This window comes from Brassica oleracea, chromosome C7 (genome assembly GCF_000695525.1).
Source record: "Brassica oleracea var. oleracea cultivar TO1000 chromosome C7, BOL, whole genome shotgun sequence".
Taxonomy (NCBI): Eukaryota; Viridiplantae; Streptophyta; class Magnoliopsida; order Brassicales; family Brassicaceae; genus Brassica; species Brassica oleracea.
Window position 1 is genome coordinate 33,263,629 of NC_027754.1, and position 7,830 is coordinate 33,271,458.

The 7,830-nt window shown below is 39.6% G+C and overlaps 1 long non-coding RNA gene across 1 annotated transcript; it reads right to left on the bottom strand.

Annotated features, from left to right (window-relative positions):
* Nucleotides 1-1,929: 1,929 nt before the first annotated feature.
* LOC106305606 lies at nt 1,930-2,974 on the bottom strand. Its single transcript, XR_001263020.1, has 4 exons — nt 2,754-2,974; nt 2,399-2,670; nt 2,200-2,300; nt 1,930-2,088 (listed from the first exon to the last, which is right to left on the bottom strand). It is a non-coding gene; the product is annotated as an uncharacterized LOC106305606 (long non-coding RNA).
* Nucleotides 2,975-7,830: the final 4,856 nt, after the last annotated feature.

Consider the following 7,830-nt stretch of genomic DNA (forward strand, 5'->3'; position numbering starts at 1 on the left):
CATACAATAGTGACTTTCTTTAAAATCTTAGAAAGTTACAACCGGTAACAAATCTAGAATCCATTTTCATTCGGGACATCAGAGTATAAAACACATCAATTACACTTTATGGCCACAAAAATAATTCAATTTTGTTAAGTAACCAAAATCTCTTTCTAACTCTTTTTGTCCTCTTTCTACAAATTTTCTTCTGTTATTTCACCATCCACTCTATGAAATAACATATAAAAAGAGCAAACATCAACAAACAATAAAGTCCAACAGAAAGCAAGAGAGAGAAAACTCTCCCAATCTCTACCCTCTTATCAAATCATATATCTTTCAGAGGGTTAGAGATGAGATGAGTTCGGTTCCCGTGTGATCGGGCTTCCCTTCCGGAAACGATGGCTCCTTCAGTGTCGTTTGCCGGCTTCTGACTCCGGCGTCGCTCCTTATCCCTCGGTGTCGACGGCTGGCTCCTTGCCGGTTCATCCGGCGTTTATATTTCTGTTGTTTTCTTTTTCTTTGCTTTTTTTTTCTGTTTTCTTCTCGGCTTCTCGCCTTTATGTTCAACCGCGAGATTCAGTTAGGTTTCGATCTTCATCGGAATGGCCTTTCCTTCCCCTGTTATGGGCTGGTTCATCTTCGATCTTATCTGCATCAATAAAGATGATCTGCTTTGTTTAGGAATTTCTGATGAATCGGATCGATTTGCTTGCGGCTGATTTCTTCTTTGAAGCGTGGATCTGTTGAAATCTTGGTTCTGTGAATTGATCTCAAATTGTTGGCGACGGTTCCTTTCCTTATGTCCTGCTCCGGTGTGTTCCGGTGGACTCCGGTTAGAATTCCGGCGACGATTTGCATGCCGGTGAAGACTGGGGACTTCCCTGTTCATCTTCCACGTGCCCCCTAAAACGTTTGGCGGCTTCCACGTGGTGATGACAAGTTAGGAATCTTTCAGTTTTCTCTTTGGGCTTTTTTGAATTTCGACCCAATTGTTTGGGTTTTCTTTGTTTTCTTGTAAATTGTTCTTTTGAGCTTTGTTAATATTATCAGATGACAAAAAAAAAAGAGCAAACATAAAAAGTCTTTAAACAACTTTCACAAAATCATAGGTGGCAGCTGTCCTCCCAAAACCTATGCAGATTCGCCATTGGTTAGAGCATGAAATTGCTTATAAGGTTAATAACCACCTGACCTATTCCAAAATTTTGATCAAGTTTTATAATAAGTCAACTACTTTGTATTTTCAACATTTTTCTCTGTACTGAGTGATGCTACAGACCAATAAAACAAATTATATATATTTTTTAATATTATATTATATGCTTATAGTATTACCAACTATTTTGTGTTTATGCATTAGCATTATCAAGCAATGTTAAAAATTTATTTTTTTATGTTTGTTTTTTGTTTTAGTTGAATTTTTAAAAAGTTTCATCTTACGTGTTCAATAACAATTTGCATAATATATAAATCCAAAAACCAAAATGTAAATATCTTTTAATTACTTTGTCTTCTTTCTCCTAACTCCTAAGTAATCAATCAATAGTTTCTGAATCACAGATTAACATTTAAAAGAATTGTTTCCTACGTATAACTTTTCATTTTCTGTAAATAATACGACAACAACACAAAAAAAATAATTATAAATTTTAATCGAATACACCAAGTGTTTGTGTATTCTTGTGAGGAGTTCAATTTCGGTCTTGAATTCATTGAGTCATCCTATACTCTCAGCATATCAGTAACCTTCTGTGAACCGCCCATGTAAGAGCTGTCATGCATAGTTCAAAATGAGCATACTGGTCGTCCATAATATTATAGAGATTGCAGAAGCTATACAAAAGACATATAACATGAGAAGTATGTGATACATTAACAGAGCATAGAAATAAAAAAAGTGAAGGATAATACCTCTTCAATCAAAGTGAAACTCTACCGTGAGAAGCACTCTTAACTGGAGAAAGACATTGATCAAAAACGGCACCCAGAGATGATGATGAATTTTTTTAAAGATCAGGTTATATGAATTTTCTTATGAGGGAACCTCTTTGATAGTTGCATCATTTCCCATTACATAGTCCTCCAGCACAGCTTCTTATTCGTCTATTGAAATGTATCTGCACAAAAGTTTTGATCAAAAGCAAAGCTTTCAGACTCGTACTTATTTATATGACGGTAAAGAAGGAAAGAGCCGAGAAGAAATGTGTTGTTTACCCGTTACTGTCTTGTCAAATTCTGGAAGGCTTTGTGAAGATTCTCAATACTTTCAAGCAATGTTGCAGTAATGAACTCAATGCAGTCAGATTAGCCCGTCCCTATCAACATAAGCCAAAATCAGAACTCCCTTGACACATGAGTCTTTATAGCAAAATAAGGGAATAGAAAAATAGTTTCAAGTTTTCAACCAACTTACAGCATTCATGAGCTGCTTCACTTCTGCTTCTTTGAGTCTAGATCCAAATTTGGATAGTCCTTACTTCCAATTCTTCATATGTGATTGTTCCACTGTTGTCTGTGTCTATGTTACAAACATTGTTTCGTAAATATATCTCAAGGATTGAATCTTAATCTCAGTTTAAAACTTCTTCGGGTCTAACCTCTCCGTCTCGTAATGAAGAGTTTCCATCCTCTTTCGCCAATTCCATTGATCCTTTACTCCACTTGCCTTGCACCCGAATGTGGACCCTGTTTTATTTTTTATTTTGGCTGAAATCAATTTGACAGCTAGCTAATTTGATTCAAGCGGAAAGGAAAAGAATATGGCATACACAAAGGTCTCAGTGGAGACTCCAATAGTATTCTGTCATTGACTCATCGTGTAGAGATTCTAACATATTGTATGCGAACAATCCGTACACACTGACAGAATGATACTTGAATCGCCACTGACCAAACTCACTTGGTACGGTTATGTGAACAAAGTCAGCTATGTTGAGAGTTATCACCCAACCTTTGATCACTTGCCCCAAGATTTCCGTATAAGCACTCTCTCTCTCCAACCTTGACACCAAGTTGAGACATTTACAATGTTACATTCACAGAGAAACAAAAACAACCAAAAAAAAAAATATATATTATTTATATTGGTATTTAGAATTTACTAAAAGAAGAGACGTTTAACATAGTAGCAAGAAGACTTTTGATAGAAGTCGGAAGGTGTGTAAACGAAAGGTGTTCTTGTGATTGAAATTGCAATAACTAACCTGGTCAGTGGGATCTTCAGTTTCTTCTTAAGATTTCCCTTTGTCAACTGTTTCATCAATTGCCTCTGACATCATATCTATCTGTAAACATACAAAACACAAAACAAACATGACACGACCAATCTTTACCTTTACAATATGACTTGAGTATTATTACCTCATAGAAATGAAAAAAAAATATTGTTACCATCATGTCCATTGTACAGACTGCTTCTTGAAATCCTTGATCACTTTAATTAGGTTGTTTTGCCGAAAATGAAAAGACGAAGGGCTAATCGGGTCACTCCGGGTACAATTCACTCACTCCGCCCCGCAACCCTAACAGCCACAATCAAGCTACAAATACCACATTTTCGTAAATAATTCTCACAAAAAGCTAATCGCACCCACAAAATCAATATTGACAGGGGAAAGAGAGAAGAAGTGCAGGAACCCATCATTCAACATTTCCTTCGATACGATTCCAGGAGTGATCCATTCACTGGTGCAACGGGACCGCTCCATTATTCACCCAAAAACTCTCTTTCTTTCTCGCGGCCGGAGCGTCAACAGAACCCAACAATGACACCAAAAAACAAACACAACAACATTGTTTCAAACAACATTGTTTCAGATTAGTACGTAGTCTGATTGTGATGATTCAAACGTCGATAATCATTAGAATTTCCATCGGGACTCCATTTGTTCATCATATATAACCTGAATTTATAGGACCATGCTCACATGTCTGACTGAAAATTGAGCAGTGGAGACTCGCCGGAGGATTGAACAGATTTCATGGCCATGGCTTTATGTTCTTCCACAAAAGTTTTTGATTTTGGTCGAAAATAAGATTTAGAAAGGGAATTTTATGGGAGGAGAAAGAAAGGGAGGTGGAACGATAACATATCTCGCAAAGAAATGAGTAAAAAACAGAATTGAATGATTTAGAGGGGGTAAATATTAATTCACCGTAACGGCGAGTTGCAGACGGATGAACTTACAGTTTGGAACGTTGAGGGTGCGTGCAAGAGTCGTAGCTCGACTGCGACGACCCATCTAGTGTTGAAAGGGTTGTGGGCTTTTCATAAAATGGGCAACTTGAAATTGTTTAAGCTCAGTCAAAGTGGCCCGGGTTAATTATACGTAGAGTAAGCATTTGTATGATGACATGTCAAAATGGACTCTTCTGATTGGATGATTTTCTTTGCAGACGTGGATGACCTCTCCTTTGAGATTTAAGAATTTTTAGTATTGTAAGATAACAAAAACTCTTTATGACAAAAACTCTTTTTTTTGACCAAAAAAAAAAAAACTCTTTATGACATTTTATCTGTTTATCTCATAAGGTGAGGGAAAGGTGCGGGAGAGAGTGGACGATGTTCCAAGACAGATTGGATAATGCAGAGAAAGATTATTTTGAAGCTTCTTCACGACCTCACCGGTGAACCAAAAGAAGAAACAAAAACTGTCTATTTGAAAATCTCTCTCCTCTCTCTCCTCTTTCCTCTCTCTAAAGCCACCAAAACAAAGACAGTCGCTGTTCTCCTCCGGCGTTCGGCTCGTCACCAACGTCAGAGTGACTTCTCCTCCCCTCTCTCACTTTTCCTTTTTTGTAGCCGCTCCTCCCCTTCCGGTGTACCGATATGCTTCATGTGTTCTGGTCCATTGTTGACTATCTCTTCTCCGCCTCCTGCTCATGAGGGAGCTTGGACTGAGAGGGTCGTCAATCTCTGGAATTCCGGTGAGGTGCGTCTCGGAGGCAGAGTGAAGCTAGTCGGCTTTTGGGTCAAGATTTGTCTGGTTCCTTGTCACTTTAGATCTACGACAAATCTTGGCGTTTGGTGGCGCGTGCTCTCGTGTGGAGACTCCTCCGTACCAGATCTGTTCTTCATCGTCGTGTTTCTTTCATCGAAGTTCGGACGGAGTGGAGCGGTGGCACGTGATGCATTCCTTCGCTTGGCGTCTCGTCGGAGGAGGCTCGTGTGGCTACCGTTCAGGTGGTTTCTGAGTGGTTAATCCACAAAGGCGCGTCCAAGGTGTAGGATTCGTTGTGTGTCGGCTCCTCCGCTTTGACGATGGCGCGTGTTGTTCAATGCACGGTGTCGGTGATGAGTCGTCTATGGCTCTGTTATCCTGCCGTGACAGAGATGCTTCCGCCTCGATCTTCTCCGGTCATTGGCTCTCCCGTCACACTCTCACGGTTGATTCTTTCGCGGAGGCTCACCGTTTCTGAGTTGCGCTTTAGTCACGTCTTATGGAGTTATAGCTTTGCTCGTGCAAGCTTATCTCCTGGCTCGATCGATCTTGTCACTGGTTCTCAGTGACGGTTCCTGAGGAGACCTGTTCTATACTGGTGTGTCATTCGGTTTGGTCTGGTCTCGGTGGCCTGAGGAGTAGTTTCCAACATCCCAGCACTAGAGTGAGTCTCTGGTGGTTGCGGACTGCTCGGTCCCGGTGTGTCAAAGTGCTACGTTTCGTGGAGTAGCTGCCGCTATTCAACCCGCTTTCCCTTTTGCTCTTGGTAGTGACGGGTTCGGTTACCCGCTCGCTTTTCAGATCTTTGGTTGTATCGTCTTAGGAATTCGCTGGGTTCATGTCGTGAAGCGTCGTCGGTTTCTGCTGGGTTCGTGCTAAGGATGGGTGTCGTCAGTCTCTGCTGGGTTCGTGTGGCGAGTCTTTCCGGTCTTTTGGTTTGTATTCAAAGTGTCGTCGGGAGTCTAGGGTTCGTACCTTGAAGCGTCGTCGGGAGACTAGGGTTCGTGCTAAATGGCGTCGTCGGTTTTCCTACCCGCCTTGGCGAAAGTTGATCAGAAATTGTAGTTTTTAAAATTTGTTTCAGATTTCAATTCTACCGGTCTGTTCCATAAGTTTTTTTACACTTTTTTTTTTGGGCTTATGCAACTTTGTAGTTTCATTTTAACTAATGAATATTTACCATTTAGCCAAAAAAAAAAAACTGTCTATTTTAGATTGTTTCGCTCTGACGTCCGATATTTTTGTTTTGCCCTTTAAGTTTGCGCTCAGAGTTGTGCTTTGATATCGTGTCTCTAGAAAATAACTCTAGGCACATTCATTAACCTCTTCTTCTGTTTCCCTCTTTTTACTCCTAGTGATTTTTTTGGGTTAGATCATATTATCAGTCACACATAGGATATTAGACATAATAAAATCTAATATATATATATTTGGTCCAACTCTACTTAGTATAGAGCTTTTTAGGGAATAACTAACACAAGAACAAATTCATGAGGGCTTAAAAAATTGCCCTGTTCGTTTTCGGAACGAGCTCAACAACCAATCAAATTAGAGAGTTAGAAGATGACGCTAGCAGCAGTTGAGTGGGAAACGCTGTTATTTGCAGCGGCAATAAAAATAAAGAAAAGACCAGGAATGATAGAGAAACTATATAACAACATATAGTTAAAATTTCGCTCACCTGTTTGTTAATCTTTGGTCGCTGCTTGACGAACATTAATCTGATATGGACCAAAAGCCTAAAAAATAATCTATTACCTCCTATTTTAATCTATATTGGATCACTTCAGGTGAATTTATACTTATACCCTTAATAATTTTCTGTCTTTTACTTCTCCAACTAACCAATCAACAAGCACTTGGACCCACTCATTCTTCTTCCTCATCAACCATCGTTTTTTTTTGTTTTGTAAACTGTCAACCATGGTTTCTTCCTCTCATCTTCTAATCATTCACTTTGACTCTCTCCATTGATGCGTTCTGTTTATTCCTTAACGGTTATCGAATATTCGGCCATTGGCTCCAGTAATGTAACTACTTCTCCGGTGGCATGAGATGCACGTCCGGTGGTGCATGTTGGTGGTCGGCAGTGAAAGCTCCAGTTCGTGTACTTCTCTCCACGTTAAAACTGCTCGACTTCATTGTATATCATATCACAAAGGAGAGCATTAATGATGGCTTCAGATGGCACAACTCCTCCGAGGCTCCAACGATCACCGTCAAAACTTCTCTTCATTGTATATCACCAGCGAGAGCATCAATGATGGCTTCCGATGGCACGACTCCTCCTACGGTGATGTATGACAACTCCAGTCCGGTTTGATGGCATGTCTCTCCGGTAGTGAAGAACATTGACCGTGGTGATAAGATGCGGCAGCTCCAAGTCGTCTCTTCCTCCATGTACTAACGTATTATAATTATGTAAGAAGAAGAAGAAAGGAGAAACAAAAGAAAAGAAAAAATGTGATCAAGAGGAAATAGAGGAAGGAAGAGAAGTACAACAACAAAACCAATCTAGTCACCCTTGACAAAAGTGGTGTGGCTAGGTTAGCGTAGTGAGAGATGCATACGGTTTGACCAAAAGAAAAGAGATGGTTTTAGTTAATTGTAGTTAAACAAATTGGTACAACTCAAAAACTAGTACAAGTAGAGAGAGAGAGGGAAAAAAAAGTACTGAGTCTGGGAGAAAAGGAACCCCGAGACTGTACAACTATGCAGGTTCTCAAAACTTGTGTGCATGCAATTGTTGCTATCATTAAGCGTGGAGAAATTGCTGAACATTATTGTTCTAAGTATTATTGAATAGATCAATGGAATTTGACATATTACATGTCAATATATCCAGTGCTTCATCATTCATCATGGAAAAACTATATATCACACAATATATGTTCGACTAGTATAA